The 22088-nt window shown below is 38.0% G+C and overlaps 1 long non-coding RNA gene across 1 annotated transcript in view; it reads right to left on the reverse strand.

The window, feature by feature from the left end:
* The window catches only part of LOC106499026 (uncharacterized), a 42030-nt gene that overhangs the window by 13163 nt on the left and 6779 nt on the right, over positions 1–22088 (reverse strand). The window contains exon 2 of the long non-coding RNA XR_001295096.2: positions 6387–6458. This is a non-coding gene — a long non-coding RNA (uncharacterized lncRNA). The remainder of the gene's footprint in view (positions 1–6386; positions 6459–22088) is intronic.

Raw genomic sequence — 22088 nt, forward strand, 5'->3', positions numbered from 1 at the left:
ATGAACTGGCCTGCTTAATGTAATAATAATTTGTGGCTTGGAATTCTTGTCTGCTTAGGTGACTGAATTTCAAAGCATTTCAGTGCATTTCTTGCTTATTTTTATTAGGCTGAGATTTTCCAGTGTAGCTGCATCTTTCAGGTGTGGCACATTATTTGTATTAGACCTGAGGGAGGATTCAATAAAAATCAGCCAAGTCAAAGGCACACTGGATCTCAAAGAGAAAAGGCACTATGAAGCATGAATGCTTATTTACCCTAGAAAGGAGCAATTCGAACAACATGTTTTCTTCCAGAGTTCCAGTTTCCAGAGTTGTTATTTAACTCCTTTATTTCCAAAAGCTGCTGTATTCCCAGGCAATACCATAGCTGAGACAAATCACCATTTCCTCTTCAGAAAATGGAAGTGGTGTGCAATTGTTCTTTTTTTTTGTGGGAAAAATAACTTCTAAGTTCCTTTACCACTTTCTGAGTTGAGATACAATGACACAGATGCCCAGCCAACTGTGACCTTTCACAATGTGGGGGAGGAGATATGTTGGAATTATAGCTTATTTCTAATTTGTAATGATCCCTTTTAAAAAAAGTACCCAGTGGCTCAAAGTGAGCAGAACCTATGAATGCACAGCAACTCTGAGAAACAAATGACTAATATTTCTCTTTCATTTCCTTTAGAAGTTGTTGCAGTTGCAGTGTTCAGCTGACCTGCATATATGTATTCTTTGCAATAAGAACATTTATAACACTTTAAAATGCATCAACAAAAGGCAGCACATGGAAAATTTTGACTGAAAACAACTGGGAAGTTATACCAGAAACAGAGACTTTTTCTCTTGCCTTCTGCGGATGTTGATTTGCTTCACTAACAACTATTTGGGGAAAAAGTAGGGAAAATAAATTTCCTTTTTTGTTCAATGCCACCTAAGCCCTGTGGATCGATAACTATAACATTACTGTTTAGTCTACCACCAGCAGCATGTTCTTCCAGCTAAGAGACTTCTTTATCTTGAATCACTTATTTCTTATTAATAATTACTCAACAAAAGTTGCTAGTTATATATAGTTGTTTTGAACAGTCTTTCACACCACCTGCACTTAACTCTGAAAAATAGTCCTGAATAATCAGATTTGGCTATCATTAGATGTAAAATATGACTATTACAGTAAAACAATTTATTACTTTTTTCCCTCCTAGAGTTATTGGTTTTAATTATTTACCACTTAGTTTACTACTAGTAACCAGCTGCTTATTCTTGTTCTGCTTGTGATTGTGTTATTTGTTAATGCCAGTGACAGAAAGAGAAGTTACTACTATTAAGAGTGGAAACAATCTTAAATCAAATTCAGTCCTGACTTGCATCTCACACGGTCTTATTAATCTAAAAGAAGCTATATTGGTTTCTGAATTAGCAAGGGCTTAGCTCTGAATTCTTACTCCAACAAAAAATCAAAAAGTGAACCAACTACACAGACTTAGTAAAGAGTGTTAATGATTACAAAAGGTTAAATTGCTGGCATTACATGGAGTACAGCTTTCTTTTAATTTACCTCTGAGGTTGCTATAATTCATAAATGTGAAGAGCAAAATGTTAACTGTACCTTTCAGTTCATGAAGAAAATAATGGTTCAATTTAACAAGTGAGTTTTATGCAACTTAACTTGAGGTGATGTAATTGATATACCTTTTTTCCCCCAAACGGGTAATATATAATGGAACACCTTACTGAATATTTACAAACAATCCAGTAAAAAGAGGGAATAATTCCTGGTTGACATTTCTGCCCAAACAAGAAAAATCTACTGATCTGACAAGAATAGGATGTCCGATATCATACCAAATGTGCCTGTGTCAGATGGTATTTCTTCCCGCACAACAGAAAAAGATGACTGCAGCCTGTGCTGGATTCATAAACACACAAAATTTTTAATTTCATTACAGGAGTTCAAATTTTGGTATTCATAGGTACTGCACCAAGCTGTCGTAACTGCAGTCAGTCCATCAATGTATTTGCCATTCCATTTTGATTGTTTTACTTGCATGGGATCCAAGGATCAATCTACAGTGTTTGTTCTAACATTAACATTCAGCCTTATGAAAGTAATGACATTATTTTTTACATGTACAAACTGCTGTGATTTTTAAAAAATTCTCTTGCTTAAAAATTGCTTCTTTTCTTCCTCTTCCTCCTCCTATTTTACTGGACTGACGGGAAAAGCACTATGACTTAGTCATAGTTTCAGTGATAGATTGGTAATCTGATACGTCATTACCCTGGAAGAAGACTCATACCATTCAGAAGGTGAAATTCTCAGGTAAGAGATGAAACACTTTGTTGTGGTTCTCCAGTTTCCCAAATCCTTACATCCAGAAGAATACTCACTGTCATTTCTAGAGAATTTTAAATGTGCTTGTTACTCTCTTATTTTCCTCAGATTTTTTACAACTTGAATTGATGACAGTAAAAATAATTCCTGACTTTAAAATGAAAGATTTTAAAAGGACAGAATGAATAAAGGTTTAAAAACTTTCCAAACCATTTGTCAGATCATTTTTTTTCTGCAGCAGGAGGCTGGCAACAGTGACCTGTGCTGGGAAACGTGTGCATGAGCATAGCCTTGGTGTTTGTAGGGTAATTTTTGTTTTGAGTATAACTCTTGACTCATGGAAAAACAATCCAAGTGTTTTGATCTTCCTTGAATTAAAGACTGTCTGTTTCAAAATATATGTGGAGAAACTTGTATGATAATGTTTTTATCCTTTCTCCCCCCTCTTTTGCCTACTCTTTGAGAGGCTGAAGTCATTTGAAGTGAGTTCTTATAAGCTGTTTACAAAGTGGGTGGTTGGACTTTTTCAGTGTGTGAAATTTGACAATCAGCTTTATCAGAATCCTGCTGCAACTCCACTACTGCAGCTTCCAAAAATAAGGAGAAAGTTCATGTCAAAAATTAACATTAAGATATGAAATTAAATCAGACAATCTGAACCAGAATGTCATAACAGTTGCCTTAGACAAATGTCAAACATCCCTCTGAAATGTAGTATGCTGGGAGGCACATACACAAAACAAAATCTAAACAGCTAAATTTAGTCTGGATAGGAAATTAGCTTGAGGTTAAGTAAAGTTTTCTGCTACTTTGTTTTGTTTTTAGATTACCCAAGAGATATTCCTTCCTGGAAAGGGAAATAGGACAGAGATACATAGCTATTTTTTAATCCCTTCATTTACATGGAATTATTTCAAGTAAGTATTATAGTGTGTTTTGTGATTTAAACCTTACTGGCTCATATTTTCAAATGCAAGGGTTTGAAATTTCAATAACAGTTCTGCAGGCACCACAGCACCATTTCAGGATCTATCTCCCTTACAGTGGTGCACATTTCTTCTAAACTCTTACCTGCTGTGAACGTACATGGACAATGTAAAAGTTTATTTAAAAAATATTGTTTCCACCTAATAGTTAGAATCAGTATTTATACTAGTGATTAAAAAGTGACATCCCAGAATAGATAAAAAACAGTGAGCTCTGATATGTAACCTCTAAGCCAGAGAAGTCAGAGCTCCATAGAATCCAGCAGTTCCAGCCAAACCAAAGGAAAATCTAATATACAGAGTTTCTGAATTCATATTTTATCATCTACCCTAATGTTTTTGCTTTGGCACCATTTTGCTGAGAGATGCTCTAAACTAAAATCCTGGATCTTAGCAGTCACAAGTGGCTGTGTATCTGTTTGTATACAGCAAACCAAATCTAAAATTCCAGGTCTTTTTGATTAAAGATGCCAGTTAACGTACTATAGCTCTCCCTTTGCATATCTGTAATTCAGGGTAGAAGTAACTGTAGCAAAGCATACAGTAACAGGTTTATTTACTGATCCAGGATATAAATGTAGTTGCTTAAGCAAACGTGAACTGTTTAAGCAAAAATGAAGCATGAGATACACTGGAAAGGATTCCGTTTTGAAAGTTGGGGGTGTTTTTTTTTTTTAAGAAGGGTATACTGTCATTTCTTGTAACAGCTGGAGAAGTGATTGGAAAGGAAGAGGTCTCCTCAGTATTTGTATAATAAAGATTTCTTATTTGCTTTAATGACAAACCACCTTAATATTTCGATAACCATGCACCATATTACAACTACTCATATAGACCAGAACGGATTTGGTAACCAAAAAGCCACTGACAAATGACAGTGCTCTCCACTGCAAAGCCCATACAAGTCCCAATTTTTAGATTCAGCAGAAGAAGATGAAATCCTGCTCCAGGGTGCGACTGTCTCCCAGAGGAGTACACAGCCACCATGTTACATGTGCTGACTGGAAAATTCTCACAGAAAAGAGTTGTTCCTAAAGCCTCATGCAGACCAGTCCAGTCCCATCGGAATAGGAACATGAGCAAAATGTGCACAAACAGAATGCAGCAATGTTACTGGCACATCCACCATGCCCCTGACCAGGAGCTAACCTGGTACCCCTCCCTTAGACCCTGTTGTGGAAGTTTATTTTGGTGGGTAGCTGAGGGATCCTTAGCCAAAACTAGTGAGACTGCTTAGATGGCATTCAATACGCAGGGACTTTCATAGTTGCTGCAATTCAGGCTAAACTATAGTGCTGTGGAATCTCCCTTTGAAGGCTGCTGTTTACTTATGCCAAGGTTATTCTTTCAGAGGAAGTGATAGGAAAGTACAATTTTAGAGGAGGAAATACCACTGTCTCAATAACTCAATGTGTATGAACACAGGGCATTACAACGGCATTCCCTTGGACAGGCAGCTGTTAAAACCAAACTCTCCCCTTCTTGCAGGTAAACATCTGGAGGGTTTGCAGGAGATTAACTTCTGTGCAGCGCCTTGGCTGACACGGATCCTATCCAAGCATTACTATGCACTGAGCTGGAACAATCCTTTGCCGAACAAAAATGAAAAATGAGTGTATTTATTTTTGAAACTTAGATTATTGTACTATAGTAATTATATTATATACTAACAAGGTACCTTGAAGTCCTGGTAAGATTTGAGCTGTGTTATGTCAGAAGTTGTACAGAAGGGTGTCAAAAGCAACCTCTGGACTGAAAAGCTTTTTCTTCCCTGTTAAATGTATAAAACAGCTTTGGTAATACTCCTTGGGATATTAGGTACAACAGTAAATGATGGAGGGTACTGATGCAAAAAGGTAGATGAGAACAGAAAGGAATATATTTTTAGCCTGGTGGCTAGACTAATGTTATCCTTACATGCACTTTATAAATAATTTTTTGACTTTCTGCAGGTTTCTGAAGAGTGCACTATACTCAGAACATCCACTTTCTTTCTGAAACAGTGTGTTCACTACCAACTTGTGAGACACTCCTAGTATTTAATTATTAATATTTTTCAAGTATATATGAGTTTGTTCCTCTCCGCACAATGTTGTAGGTTCTTGGGAATTTTAAGGAGAATCTGATAAAGTCTAGGGGAACTTTTAGGTAAAGCTTTCCCTTGCAGCTTAGCCCACTGCAAAAGCTTAGCCCCCTGAAACAGGGCAGCAGCACTCACATGCTTTTCCACTGGCCCTGCTTGGAGTGCAGTCATTTCTAATGGCAGGGTGGCAAACAGCTGTGACTATCATAACAATTTCTGTGGCAAAATCTCAGCCTTGCCGTCCTTGTCTCTGCTCTCTCACTAAACATTAAGGTGCCTCGTCTTTCTTAGGCAATTGGGATAGTCAGCCCTACAGCAGAGACAGAGACAGTGACAGGGATGGCTTTCCCCTTCATCACTGTCAGTGCTCTTTGGGGCCATTCAGTTTTACCTCCTTCACAGTGGGGATGGTGAGTGTTTGCTGTAAGATGCTTGCCAGTTTGGAACTGGACTCACCTCATTTGCTGTAGACACATTAATCTACAGTAGGCTTAATCCAGCGCTCACAGGAAGAAAGTCAACAGGAAGTTGTATTAATCATATTGCATATTAAAGAAGCCCACATACTTCTTAAAATCCCCTTTCAGTCACCATCAGAATGAACTGGATTTGAACCAGGGACTGATAAGTGAATTAGTTTTTGTTGCTACGCATCACTCCCATGCATGAACCGTATTATCCATGCAGTTCTTCCTTGGAACCAGCTCCTCTTCTCTTCGCAAATACAGATACATTGCAAAATGAGATTCAATCTGCTCTGCTTCCCATTCTCCCTACAAGTTTAGCTAGTCATAGTTAATTTGTTTTGCTACTTGAAAGGGCTTACAGATTTGACATTCTAGAAAACAGCTGTAATTTTTACAGGAAAAAAGTATGTGATTCATAATTTTCCAGAAATATGCACATTACATACATAACATATTGGTATCTTCTGGAAAATATGCTGAATCTTGAGAGTTTTACCATATTGTTTATGTTTCTCTGCTTGCATACCTGTTCAAGCACCACACCAAATGTTGTCGCTTGCAAGGAAGAACCACTGTGGTCTATCGTGTCACCACCGTTCTCCAGCCGAAAGGAAAAGAGAGTGAGTTACAACTTGCAGCACATGTTGGTTATATAGTCTGTAAAAACTATGCAAGGGGAGTGCTGGCAACACATGATTAGTATCTGCTGCTTTCCCAGTGAGGCCACTTTACCAGCAATTACTTGAGCACTTTGCCACAGTCACTCTTCAGTAGTTTTGATCAGCTAAGCAACTAGTGACACAGGTCCAGTTCTCCAGTGAATTTTACCGTGTTGTAGTTTACAGTTCCAAAAAGTGATTTCAAAATGGTGTAGTTTTGTAACAGTATTTTCCTGTGGCACAGAGGAATATGTACTCATTGTGGTCTCAATAGAATGATCATTATCTCCATTTTATATTCGAAGTGTTTCACTGTAGACCTTACTTTCTAGTGTGGTATTATTTTAAAACTATTTCTTTGATTTTATGTTACAAGAAAATTTTTCTTTTTAGATTCTTTGTGACATTTGATCCCATTTATTGAGATGATCTGGTACCCGTGTTTTATTTCTTTAATCGTCTTTTAGAAGTCATGATACCATGAGGAAAAAATTTCCATTTATGAATTCTTCTTTGAGATAAAAGCAGTCAAACATGAAGGTTCACCATACAGCTTTTACACTGAAGTAAGAATTCCCATAGCACAAGTCTGTTTATGAAATAACTTTAAAGTAGTAATTTGATGTTGAGAAGAAAGGAAACAACTACAACAATCTCTCACTGTGGTACAAGTATACTCATGCTTTTTCTGCCTCTGACTGCAAAGACAATATTTACATATGCATACACATCATATCATGTAATTAGCTAGTGCTAGAACTGCAAATATTAAATGTATAATGCGCAAGGATATTTTGTTGATATTTTAAACTTGATGATCCAGAAATACCAAGCTATACATAAAAAAGTGGGTTGTCAGATGTTTTGCAGGGCTCATTTTCAGGAAGCTGGTTTCTGAATGTCTGCAAACTTTAAGTGTCAGGAAATTTATTCCATTATCTCCTTTCTAATGAAGCCCCATATCATCAAGTGGACATGACAGAATAGGCCAGTTCTGGTATGTAATGAATTTTCTAATTCTTTTCTCCCTAAAGAGCAGGTAATGCTCAGGGAACGTAGAGAACACCATTAAAAGTATCTCTACCTTCAGTAGTAAATCGCATGTTGAGATGCTGACTGAGATTATCATAGTACACATGTTGTTGCCATTTAATTATTCCCTTTCCTGTACAGAGTCTGGCTTTAATTAAATGGCAAAACAAAGTGAGAACTTCTCTCCAAGCCATTTTAAAGTGCTCACTTCCTTTTCTGTGTTCTGTGGTTTATTAGATTTGAATGAGTAATGGGGTGGTTTCATTTGTTTAGTTAAATTAAAGTGGTCAGTAACAATTTCCTGTCTGAATAAACTGTGGACCTATTAATAATATTGGTGATGTCTGTAAACATGTTTTTTTGTAATACATAGGTTCTACTGCCGGTCTGCTGTATAGGGAGTTTCCATAGCTTCTGGTACTTACCAGGTTCAGTATTGCAATCAAAACACCCGCCAAGACAAACTTTATGCTTACAGGGCTAAGCTGACAAATTAATAGTTAGAAAGGTACATTCAGAATTGAAAAGATTAAAGCACTGTAGTTTATCTTCATGCCTGTATGCCAGGAGGTACTGGTAGAGAGAGTAGAAAATACGCTTAGGGTTGCCCTTAAAAAAATGGCTTTAGCTGGCATTAACTTTCAACTGCTATTAACACAGCAGCATGGAGGAGATGCATTAAATACAAAATGTGAACCAAAGTTTATCTTTCTTCTCATACAACCATTTAAGTAATTTACGTTTGCAGGGCCAAGTTCAAAAGTGGAAAAGCAGTTGAAACACCAACAAAGTCTTGCCAATGTCTAGGTTTGGCACTTGCAACTTTCATTTGGGGTGGCAGAGTGCTTCAGAAATTGTTTCCCCAGTCCTTTACTGACATCTGTTTCCCAGTGATTCTGGAAGGAATGGCAATACTTACTAGGGAATCTCTTTACTTTTCATGGAAATGCATTCTTGTTTAACTACATGCAGCAATCTTGCAGAACCCTGTGATTCTGGATGAAAAGTCCAGGGTGACTCATCCATTTGAAACAACAGAAAAAAATTTAGGGAGATCAGATAGATACACTCATGCAAGCCTTGCCATGGGATTTAGTATTTTCACCCCTGCTGAAAACGCCACAGAGGATTTTATCAACTATGCAGAGCACACAGCTTCCTCAGAAACCTTCAATACACTTTCTCCTCTTAGCACAATGGTAGACCATCTTTAGCATAAAATTAGGGAGAAGAATATCATCTGAGAGTACACTTATTGCTCAAATCCAAGCAATATGGTCTCAAATCCAAGCAATATGACATCAAGTCCTATTTAAATCGTGCTTCCTGAGGCCTTTGTCACACACTGAATAGCAATGCTACTTAACCTAGCACTGTCTCTGATAGATGGGAAGTGGAGACAGTTCAGTATTGATCAACTCATCCAGAAGTCTGGAGTCACACAATCCTCTTGCAAAAGTCAAGTACGCATTTAGAAAAGGATGAATTCTACCAGTTATTCTTGCTATGTCTAAACACCGATGTGATATTCACGGCAAGTAAATGCTTACTGTATGTAGAAGAGCTCGGACTTTGATATGATGTGTAAAAAATTTGAAAAAACATGGCATAGTCTATGAATTTTAAAATGTGATTGCAGACACATGACACCACAGAAACATCAGGCTTGCAGCAACACCTATTGCATCAATGACCAAACTGCCGTCTCTGGATTTTTATTGTTCAGTGTTGATGACAAATATAATGACTTTGCCATTAGTAGACGTACACAAGGGCCTGTCAGCATATAACACTTTAAAAATCTACATCAACATCAGTAGTTTGTTCAAAGATCTGATTCAAACAAACTGCTGATGTGTTTTTGGTATCTTTACTTCTTCAGTCTTTGCCCATTTATCCTTACATCTACATATGACCATTAACTAACTTAGCTCTTTCTAGAAGTGGCAGAGTGTTTAAAGTGTCACAGTTAGCTAGGTGATCAATAATCATCAGTTCTCTAAATAAAATAATTTGTGCATCAATGACAATATTTTTTATAATTAATACCTGAGCATGAACAACCTCCATGCAAATGGCTTCATCCAAAGTTCAATTTTGGAGTTTTTGAGTTCCCTTAATTTTTACTGAAATTGATGACAAAAGCAGATGCTTAGCATTTCAAAGAAAATTTTCTTGTCATGTAGAATGAAGCCCTCATGGAAAATATTTATTGGCTATCTCAGCCAAGTAACTCACTAAAGCAAGGTTTTCAAATTTGTTTCAGCTTAGAAAAAAGTAACATTACTTCTGCGGAAGGAAAGACATATGCTAAACATACATTTAAAACACTTAAAAAAAAGAAGCATATTTCTTCCCTTAATCATACTTCCTAATGTAGATAACGCCAAACCCTTGCAGAGAAAGGAAGTCACAGAAATTATGCTGTTACACATGAACAAGCAGGTTGCGTGGGTGTAACAGAAATCAGAACTTACATTAATAAATGCTAGTTATATAAATGTCTCTCATCTGAGAATCCCAAAGTTGAGCAATAGAGAAGAGCAAGTGTTTTGTAGTTTTATAGATGAAGATACAGGGAAATTTAATGATTTAAGTGTCTTGGTTGAGGTCAGACATGAGGCTAATGAAGAGCATGAATGGTACCTTTGTGCTGCGACTTGCAGACCTGGGGTCTAACCACTAGACAAAAAGGGCATATTAAAATTTACAAAGGTATTAGAAAGGATTATGCTTACCAGCAAAATACCAAGTTCCTGTGAAAACATATGAATAGACTGTGTGGGTTTAGTTTTATGGGCTCTCTTTTGCAAAAAGTTATTTAAGAGACTTTGTGGTTCATCTACGTGCATGTATGTCATGACTTTTGAATAGTTACTCAGAAGTCAAATGTGTTTCTTTTCACCTTGTCTGCAAAACTCAGATTTCAAGTATAGATTACACATTGTCTGCTTCATGTCAGGAAAACAAAGTGCCCAGAGTTACCCCTTCCTCATTTAAAAAGAAACTGTCTTTTTGCTGCGAGTTCAAAGAAATGAGATTGCAGCTATTTTCCCAAACCAAAAACTTAGACAGAAGTTGTTTTAGAATTTTCAATTACTAATAAATTAGATCAAGTCCTCCAATATTAATTCTAGTTTTGGTTTTGGGTGTAGGTTCTGAGAGCATGGATACCATCAATTCCAATCTATGTGACATATGCTCTTCTTCTTCCATCTTCTTGGGTACATAAGGACTAGTGTTTCCTCAGCTGAAGATCTGATTTTAGTACCTGATAGGATTGGGAGAGTGGGAACAATCAGTTTAGCCAACTAATCATGTTTGTCACAGTGTGAAAATAAACAACTGCAGCCTTTCCTCATGTCATGCTCTTTTCAAGATTAAATTTGATCAACAGCCTGTTTCCATTACCCATAGGTTCTTGCTGAAAATTAGCAATTTCCTCTTTATTAGACATGGGCTCGGATGACAAAATCCAGCTCTAGATTATAGGAAAAGAAAGTTTGGGGGTGTCCACATCTCAGCTTTCCCACAGTTCCACATATATTTTCTAATTTTTATTAATTGAATAATATTTTCCAAATGGGCTATAACTTTATGAAAACCATGAATAAGCATACTCTAGATAACTTGTGGAACTGTTTTTGTAAATCTTTGAGTTTTACATGCCATTCTGTGCCCTCTCTGACCCTCCATCCTCCATCCCTTCCTCCTATCATACTTCTACACTTTGTGTTTTAGTACGCAACATTTGTCAGCCTCTGTTATCTACACATATGAGTTCTTCTGCAGCCACCCAGGTAACTCTGCCTCCCCCAGAATGGACAAAACACAGTGTGTTTGAGAGCTCTGTCACTGATGAGAGTAGATCAGAACTTCTCTTCAGGGCATGGGACCCTCGTTTGGGTGCCCCTTTGCACCACATAAAGCATCTAGCTGGACCAGCACTAGGCTTCCTATCTCTCTGAGGAAGGATTGAACTCACAGGATCATGGGTGATGAGCAAGAATCCTTGCCAGCAGGAGCTGTAGTATGGCTGCCTTCTGAGCAACCCTTTGCAAAATCCAAGGATGGGGGCACTGAAGGATATGTCACAACAATGTTTTGCCCTGCCTAAAAACCAGGCAAGTGTGGCAAACACCGCTGTGCCAGCCTTCACACGGGTCCCCAAGGCTGCTTTTGTTAGGCACTGGGCATACCTCACGTGAATATAGATCAGGAATGTTTTAAGAATGGATTTAACTTTACTTTAACTTTAGTTTCCCACTTCGTGAAGGGTATCTCTCCAAGATCTCACTGTACACTCCAGCAATCCCATCACCAAAGGGTGTTTATTGCAATGGTTAGAGTTAAAAGGGAGTATGTATCAGAATGAAACCATATCACTGGGGAATAAAGTCACTTAGCTATGGGAAAAACGTGTCTGTGAAGACTTCCCTTGACTTTAGCACACACATTCTGCTTGTTAAAAAAATCTCTTGTTATGCAACTTGACCTAACAACATCTGCAAAGTTCTTGCCTTTTTGAAACAGCTATGAATAGGTTGCTGTTTATTTCTTATTAAGTCCCATTGGTTTATCATTCTGGTCAGCCTTTCATTCCTGTAAATACATTTGCTCTAAAGATTCTCAGTATTTAAAATACATACTTCTTAGTAATGTTGAGATCAGGAGAACATTATTCCAAAGACCATGTGCATGATTCTACAGCATAAAGTTTATTTTTTGTTTGCTAGAAAAAGGTAGTGTGCTTGCACTAATTCAGAAGTTTGAAAGAAAATGCAAGATTGCTAATGTATTTTGCAATCATTTCTGTAAAACTATTAACAGCTAACAATTGGCTGAGTATTTAAATCTGAGTTTTTCCTAGAAACAGTTCAATAAAATGCTTTTTCAGTTATTAAATTTTGTAATTGAAACATTGACATATTTTAGGAAGTCCAAAAGATTTGGGGACATGTGTTAGCAGATAAATGCTATAGGTAGTATGCTGCCAAGTTCACACACATTATTCTTCACATATTCTAACACAGAAACCAATATTAAAGCAAAACTAAGACTAAAAAGATGTTTCAGCAGAATTCAGAACCCATTTGATTGGCTAATTGCAATCAAATTTTCAAGAGCCTAAAAAGTCCTAAATCTTACCCGTATCAAAAATTGGCAGGGGGTAGACTTCTGTTAGGACTCTGACTGAGGGAAAGATGCACAGAGCTTGGCTGAGGTCCTGTCCCTTTGGGCCAGCTGGCCGTCAGCATGTGCACAGCTCCAGACCCGCCTCAGTGCTCCTCTCTGGCCCAGGGGACTGCTAAGAGGACATGGGAAGGAGCTGGGATTCCTGCAGTGGGTGGACATAAGGGTCAGACACAAGTCCATAAGCTTGATAATTTTGCTGCTCAGAGAACAACTTGTGTCTTTGCAAAATTTTCACTTAAGGCTTTCATCTAGTAATTTCCCTCCCTCCCCCCCATTAATTTTGAGTTCTGCAGTGGCATCAGGTAACCCTAAAAATTGCATTACAAGGTGAACTGAAGATTGTACCTGAGGTGGGATACATGCTGGGATCAGCAGGTAGCTGTTCCAAGGGCTCAAGGGATTAGTTAACACAACATACTTTCTCAGCCCCCAGCTTGTGGGCCATTCCACAGGTTTTTGTTCCAGCTGCTATAAAGCAGAGCAACCACATCACTTCTCCAGCTGGTATTCGACCAATTTTGGCTTGACAACCTACGATCTGAAGACGTGAAAAAAGGGTTGCCTCCTCTCTGCACAGCTGCACTCTGATCTTATTATGATTGTATCTGTATTTCTAGAAATCTATACGTTTCCAGAAATAACCTACTATGTAATCTGTTCATTGCTCTTTACCAACCTCACTAGTTTATACCACTCAACCTGTTTGTTAAAATTAGTAAAATATTATGTAAAGGCTAAAATAGTTTTCATCAGTTGTAACTTTTATCATTTAGTTGTTGTGTTAAGTGAGTTAAGTTAAAGGGTGTTTTAACAAACACAAACTCAATTAACCTTCCAATAAAGGTCAGTGTGCAAGTGTCGGAAATTGCAAGAAACATGATATAGCTGCTAAGAGAATGCAGACAGATCTCAGAGACATTTCTGTCTTTGTAAACAAACAAACAGCAGAACATCCAAATCAGGCCAGTCTCGTGGAAAAAAATCTATGTCATAAACTCCATCAAATGAAAGGAAAGTCAGAATACATAGCAGCAGTACTTGTAGTTTTATCTTTGGGTCACCAGCCGTGCTGGTGTTGCAAGGCTATGTGGAGGAGCTGAACTAAGATGACTGCTTTAAGTTCCAGTAAGACTTTTTTATTTTAGCATTACCATCTCAAGGAAACTACCCAATCTCCTTTTTTTTCTGTTTTCTTCTGGATTATCTCCTCTGTTTTTATGTCTGTTCCATAATTTCACTTCCTTTTTCACTTCTTCCACATACAACCCTGTTCCCTTCCTTTGCTCTTTTATTTTCCTATTTCCATTTACTTTTTTCCTGCCAGCTCTCTAACTTTCTTAGTGCTCAACATTTTTTCTCCTGAAAACTAAGTCCTTAATCCACCCCTGGTATTTGCACACACATTCATTCAAGCAGTTGAGCTTACTATGCCACTTTTCATTCACTGAATTATATTCCCTGGCTGCAAGCAGGCCCATAGCCTATTGCAAACAGAAAATAAAATGAAGATATTTTAAGCTAGACTTTCATGTGGCTGAGTTAACTTATTAGACACAATAACCTGATCAGTTGCAATTGTCTAGCCATACCTTTAGTTCTGCTGAGTAATAGTCCCCTTACAGGACAGCCCCATTCATTTCAGTCAGTTGTAGACTGTAAGTGCCATATGGTTTGGCTCTATGTTGATTTTATGGTATTGAGGAAATAAACATTTATGATAACATCTTAAAATTTGATGCCTTGTTTTATTCATAGCGATGGTGTTTGGATGTGAGCTTCAGGAGTGAAATATTTTCAAATTTGGCAAACAGAAATCTTTTTTGCACATCTGACCTTTTGTCGATCTGGATTTTCTGTGATGATTTAATAATGCCAGTGTATTTATGAACAAGTATGCAGCCAGGGCATTTGCGTTTACCTTGCATGCCTAAAAGCGGTGACTTGGAATCATATCATCGTATCATATTTCTTTCATGGAGTCTCACGATGGCCCCAGATCTTCCTGTGTACCTGACTGGTGCACCGTTGCTGGAACAGCAATGTAGATTGCCAGTAACTGGTGAGTTACCAGTCACATTCTCCAGCTGCCTCCCAGATGCCCTGCCTCTGGGTTAGTGCCACTGACTTGTACCCAGTTGCCTCACAGTTTTCCCTTCCAGTAATTCATCCCCCTCCCTGCTTGCAGTGATTCATAACTGTCCACAGCAGAAAAGTATGAGCAGCACTGAATCACAATCATCAACAGTAACTTCTGTTGACCCCATTTACAGCTTGCAATATAAACATATGTGGCAGACCAAAGTGGACTTGGAAAGCCCAACTTTTCTTTAAACAAGTATATCATAGGACCCTGGAATGGAAGATTTGTTTGTGTGCTGTTCACTCCAACATGTCTCTGCGTGTTGTGCTGCATTCCAGAAGGAACCTGGTTTTCTGCAGAGAAAGAAGACAGAGCAGGAGCTGGAGCTGTGTGGGAAGTCTGGCTGTTAAGTTTGTAGTTGCAGTTCCTTTACTTGATAAAGTGGTATTTGAGTTCCCCTATGACAGAACAATTTTTTCAGTCTCTATTTTGGCAAAGTTGCTTTGTAATTGTAAATTCAGTTCTTTACCTTGCAATCTGAGATGATTTTAAATCTCCTTCTGTTTTTTGAAGTAAGTCAGAAAAATTAAAGTTGTACTGATGAACAGGGGAGGCAGTAAGTAACAAAAACCAAATTTCAGGCTTCAGGCAACCTGCATGAGCCTAAGGTCTGCCTGATGAATAAAATGAAGCCAGAGGGAGGCAAGTTGAATGGGTTTTAATAGCCAAGGACATATAACCCCAAATTATTCCTTTACAAAGAAAAAAAATAAAAAAAGAGGTACTGTTTTGTCTCTTTGGGCTAGAAACCATCCAGGGAAGGTGGAGCCCCTTGCTCTACAAAGGAGTGACTGAGCCCCAGCCTCCTCTTAAAGGCTTCTGCAGGGACTGTATGTGAGCTATAAGTACAATGCACTATGCTTACTGTAGGCTGCTCAGCACCACAAGCAGAGGCCGGGCCAGCCCTGCCAGATGTTCCTAGAGACACCCCCATTAGAGACAGCAACTGCCAGGGCAGAGAGGAGCTGGGCAAAAGATGCTGCTGCACTCTTCCCTCGAGATAAACCTTGCTATTAAGACAAAGCCTTTGGGGAATTTTGGAGGGTATTTTTTTTGTTTACTTAGCTTGTGGGAGTTTAATGTTTAATCATTGCAGAGGAGTTAGCTGGTTAGTCATATAATTGTTAGCCACGGTTTTTGCTTTCTTTCCCTTTGTCCTTTGTTCTTCCTGATCTTAGCTGTTTCATTTTGTAGAATAAATTGGCTGTCTATCACAGCCTGCTGGTCCTTGATTTCTCAGTAAACTGGCAGTTATATAGCGTTCATAAGAGTCTCTTAATTTAAACATCTCACATTAAGGGCATAGGACCCAGGGGCAGTTGACACAAAGATGACTCCCTAATCTCAAAGGATATGAGGAGGATCATATTTTTGCCAGGCACCGGTCTATTCTGGTACCCATCACTATGAATATTGCCTCTCTTGCCAATCAAAGCACTATCTCAATACTGTTTTAAAGGTTCATTGAGGCAAAGAAATGTTGAAATTTCTCAGTCTCATGCAGTGATGCTTGCTGATTTCTCAAATGAAAGAGGAGCAAGAGAAATAAATGAAAGTGTAATTTGAAAAAAAGGAACCATTTGCAGTTAAGTGAATATGGAACTTCCTTCTATCCACTAGCCTCAAACTGTAAAATATTTTAAGAACTCTGTTTTAGAGAAGCAGGCTGGTAGATAAAGGCACCACTACTTGCAACTACATATAGCATTCCAAGAGGGGATGTTCCTTAATGGCCAGGGTTGTGCATCAGGGCAGCTCCTCTGGGCTGCACTGTACACAGGAAAAGAAAGAAGTTTCCAACTTCCACCTTCTCCTTCCCCCCACTTGGAGGAGGCTGCCAAGGCACCATCTGCTATACAAACTATCTGTTCTATTTTGCCTGCCATCCTTTCTTCAGAAATGTCAGAGTTGGCTGTGATCTGCCACTCTGAACCACACTGTTACACTTTTAACTGAGAGTCAATTTTTTAAAAGATTTTGATTACTTTCGCTGGTTAATAATTAATCCAAAACAGTACCATGAGATGCTTCTCTCAGGTTCTTATTTTCGAGCACGAAAGATCCTTTTCTAACAAAGGTGTAACTAAATAATTGCTACAAAAAGAAAGATATGCATCTTAATTGCCATCAAATGTTTATTTTATCCCTTTTGCCTGCATCATATCTATCTTACTGCATTCAAACCTTAATTCATCTTTGTGTGTAGTTGTTCATATGACATTATTTAAAATCTAGAGAGGTATTTTCATAGCATTAAGGTCATTCCCAATCAGACAAATGGCCCATGCCATTACATTTGCTTTTTAATCTTTCTAAGAGTGTGATAAGCCTACCAAATGATTGAAAGAATGTCATTTGTTTTATTTCCCCAAGACAAAACAGGATTGATAGAATCAGTCATCTTTTCGTTATTCATAGAATTGCACTCAGTTATAAAAAAAAATATATTGAAGCATTTCATAGCCTAGCTGTCTACAAAATGATAACCAAAAAAACTCTAAAATGTCACAGTGTAGCCCAATGCACCTTTTCAAAAAATTGTCATTCCAGATACCACGGAAAATAAAAAAACAATTCAGTTACCACAGAAATAGGGTTTCTACCTGTGGAATATAAAAAACCCGGCTAACTTACATAAGTTATTGTTGGATGAGCAGAGTAGCTTGATGGTAAAGGTAGCATTCAGTTTGAGAAGAGTTGTCAACATCTGTCTACTTACTTCAAGATGACAGATTGTATGGAAAACAGAACCCAATATTGCCATTGGCTTAGTAGAGATGAAGATGACCTAGCAATACATTTGTTTATTCAACCCCTTGAAGCTACTGCTACAACCAGTGGAGCTGGTTTTAGCAAGAGTGGAAAAATCTGTGGGGAAGAGAGCAAATGCTGAAAAGCCAGACAAGCTAGAGCAATCCAGTAACTGTGTATTTTCAGTCAAATAATTTTCAGCAGTAGTTCAATTTCATCCATTTTCATCCATGAATGTATTCCTTGATGGCAACAAGATGGCACTGGAAAAAAATTATCTCCTAATCCTACCTTGGGAGCCAATAAGGAGATGCCACTATTGCCACTGTACCATGTGGTAGGTACTGTCTGTACCCCTACCTATTGTGGTGCAAAACCTCATCTCCCGCACTCACTGGGGATGTATCTGGGCCTGATTCTGTCCTCAGTCAGCAGTTATAAGTTCAGAGTGACTTTTGGATTTATACTGTTGGCAACAGGTGATTCTATAGAGCAAATGGGGTCATAAATGCATTGGTTACCATAAGAACATACTAAAAAGGCTTACTGTTACACTGATTTTAATAAAAGTGTAAATTCAAGAGAGGATGGAATAAAGACATAAGTATTTTAAGTCAGTATGATCTGAGCTGAGCAGCTTTTGATGACAAAATATTTACAATCAAATTACAAATGTAACCCATTACATAATGTGGGTCCAGTGTGCTTCCTCATGGCTTGGCCCTTATTACATGTAGTGGCAGTCTGTGCTGAACCCTTGAGAGCACTAAGTGTCATTAACTGTTTTGCAGGAAACCCATAGACTTGGTCTGTAAACTACTCTGGCTTCCTATATTAAAAATTAGAGCAGTTAGAAGTTATAAATAATTAAATGTGGTCAAGTTCTAGAATTCTGTGCCAGTTGCTCTAATCCTGATAGTTAATGTCAATCTTTCTTACAGTGTAAATAAACATACTGTTTATGCAGTGACATTACTGAAGCCAGCAGGATTAGCATGATGACAAAAAGAGAAGTACAAAAAGCAAATCATGCTGGAAGATACTGGAAGCTCCTCAGAAGCAATGAGGTAGGAAAAATTGGGATTGTCGTAGAAGGATGACAGCCATTTCAGACGAACAGATTACAGCAGTGATTAAGCCTGAAGGGAGCTCTGTTCTTCTGCTCAGAAAGCAACCTGAGACTTTAAAAAAGGATTTCTCTTAAGGAGATGTAATAGAGCGCTCAAGGAACAACCTGGGAAGGGGACACCAACAGGCTAAGAAGTTGGAATTTGGGAATATGTCACCAGAACTTCAGTGGATATATACTGAATATAGTAAATATAGAAGGGGATTCAAATCTTACTAGTCATTGCTGCCACATAAACAAAAAGCTAACTAAAGTTCTGTGAACAATTCCAGCATAATCAACATTCAGGTTGGTTTCTTCAGGAACTTGCAGAGTATATTATTCTCTCTCTAGTGAATAGTCTCCTCCATATATTACATGAGAATTATCTACACTATTTTATGGCTTACAGATATTTATAGCAATGACATATAATGTCTTATAGAACTATTTGCTAAATCTGGAAATTCAAAAATTTTTCCATTTCCCCTAGATACTTTAAAAATGCATTTCAATGGTAAACATTGCTTATATTTCTCTTTTTTAAATGTAGGCTCAGAATTGATATTTTTGTTATCTGCTTGAAGTTGGGTAACTGAATATGGTGGATTTTATAGATGCATATGTATCCTTTATTAAAGGATAAAGGATACCTTTAATAAAGTAAAACATGCTTTGAAGGATATATATCCTTAAGGCTTAATAAACTTCTTGGGGGCACACATCAGTCTTGAATGAGAAAGAACTGTTTCCTCCACACTGAAGGAAATGCTGAATTTTGCTACCGAAGGAGTACTGTTCCTGCAGTGCCTTGATCTGCCCCAGTCAGGGAAGCCAGGCTAGGATTTCTCTTGCAAACATGTCACTTCCTGAGCTGTGCTAACATTTGGGTGAGTGCAAAGAAAGCCTAAGTGCCCAGGCCTCCCCCAAGAAGTCAGGAGAGGGGCTCCTCTCCAGCTGCCCCGTGAACGGGACTGAGCCCTGAGTGGTGCTCCTCGAGCCGTGGTTACATCAGACCGGCACATCACCACATCACTCATGGGTACAAATTTGATCAGGATTAGCTGTGGGCGCACAACCACACTGCAGTTGAATGATCCACAGTATGTGCTCTGGAGCTTATGCCAGCTTTATGCTTTTACACTGTCTCTGTGCCAGCTGCAGAAGGACAGATGATACCTGATCTGGCATAAAGCCTGCCAGTGCCAAAGTAATCTGTGAAAAATGTTGAACCCATCCGAAACTACCAAATGAGCTTATGCTGGTTTTGTGCTCTGTATCGTAGAGCTGAAGCGCTTTTGAACTTGTACCAGGAACCCTAGTAGTCTAGATCCACTATGTTGAATCTTGCCTTCGCATTATTCAGAACCATGAGGCTTACTCCTCTAATGTTAAATATTAAATTTTTAGATGCTATTGCTCAGATTTACATCTGCAGAGCTATTCTTCTTTATTAAAAGTTTTGTCTACTCAGGAAAAAGAAGACAGACCATGATTTGAATTATTTGTTATGTATCAGAGATGAGATCTTTATCATTCTAAGACAGATACCATTCTGTTTTAATTTTCAGTAAAAGCATCACCAATGTTTACATTGAGTAACCAAGGTGAGTAAAGCTGAAAAGGGGAGAAAGGACTAGAACTGGGATTTTTGCTGCTTGTCTGCACAGCCCCCTTATGCTGGTTGACAGGGCCACAAGGAGAAATCCAGAGTGCCCATTACAGAGGTACTCCTCAGTACAGGAAGTTTTAGACACAGATATGCTGGAAGGTTTGCCAAGGGTAGGGCTTTGCAAAATACTTTGTGATCTTGCTGTAACTGTATGAAAGCCTCTCGTGGGCTGTACCTTAGATTGTTGCTCTGGCACTTTGAGTTGTTACAGTGAAGTATAATCTTAAGACTCCAGGTAAAAGTACAAATGAGAACAATTCCAAATATCTGCTTTGCTATGCACTACACTATCTAATAAAAATGTAAATGATCTCTGTAATATAGTGCACAGTGAAAAATTAAATAGTTTATCTCATTACATCTGTCTTGCGTTCTATGTGCTCCAGTAGAGTATCACTTTTTCTAGCAGTAGATTGTTTTTACACTACTGTATACTTTCATATGTAAATCTCAAACCCTTCACAAGGTAGGTATATATTATTAAACAGTATTTGGTAAAGGAAAGGCACAGTGAAGCTGTGAGCAGCCCAATATCAAAAGGTGTCTATAACAGTGCCAGAAAGTGAATTCACGTGTCCTGACCATGTACCATAATCACAAGACCATTAAAGCATTACATGCTGACTTTCTCTCAGGTATTCTACTGCTAAGTGTAATAACAATAAGATGCAAAGCAATATTCTGAGTTGAGCAAGTGAATGTAACAACAATAAAAGCTGAAAGCCCTCCAGGCAATTTGCATACATTTCAGTGTGGAATACGCCCTTTTCTGAAGAAGATTAAGCTTTCATCTTTTAAGCTTTGGAAAGAAAGAAATAGTCCTCAACTGAAAAAAACGTTTTCAAACTTTCTATTACAGGGACATTGCATTTTAAGGAAAACTATCACATTTGTTAATCACACTGACTCTTGGCTAAAATAGAAAAAGAGAAAAAAAGGGCTTTTTGGTTTTCAGTAATAAACATGATATCTAAAAAGTGATGGAAGAAAATTAGAAAGGCACCATTTGATAGAAACTGAAGAATCCCCATATATTTAATCTAGTATCATGCACATAGGAATGAGGAAAATAACTGCGACATAAAAATATTAAACCCCTAGTGCTAATGAACTCAAAGTGTTTAACATATGACTTTCGGGGAAATAGATAACTTAATTCAGAAAACTGAGAAATTACTTGATTATTGTGTATCAGTACTTAGATATAGCAGCTACATCAGGGAGCTTTTCTACCTCAGTAACAAATGAATAACAAGATCCAATGACTGGCAGCTGAAACAGAATGAATTCAGTCTCTATATGAGATTCAATTTCCAAGCTTTGTGGATATAATTTCACCAGAAGAGACGAAGTTTTCACTATTGCTTAGAGGCTTTAAAATGCATATTTTAAATATGCTTTAAAGCACCCTCTGAATTAAACTCTCTGCTTATATGTGCAAAGTATAGGGGTTTATAGTCAGGGTGGATAGTCAGGGTGGTCTCTTTCAGCCTTGCTCTCTGTGAACTGATTAAGGCTTCTGTTCATTTTCTTCCTTAGGGAGCCATGGAGGTAAAAAGCTTTTCTGCATTTCCCTCAAGGTGCTCATAACACATACAGTTTTGCTGTAAGGCAATGATTATAATAAAACCTCACTCTTTAGAGTTTTAGCTGGTTGCCTGAAGGGATCA

The sequence above is a fragment of the Apteryx mantelli genome, chromosome 7 (genome assembly GCF_036417845.1).
Source record: "Apteryx mantelli isolate bAptMan1 chromosome 7, bAptMan1.hap1, whole genome shotgun sequence".
Lineage (NCBI taxonomy): Eukaryota > Metazoa > Chordata > Aves > Apterygiformes > Apterygidae > Apteryx > Apteryx mantelli.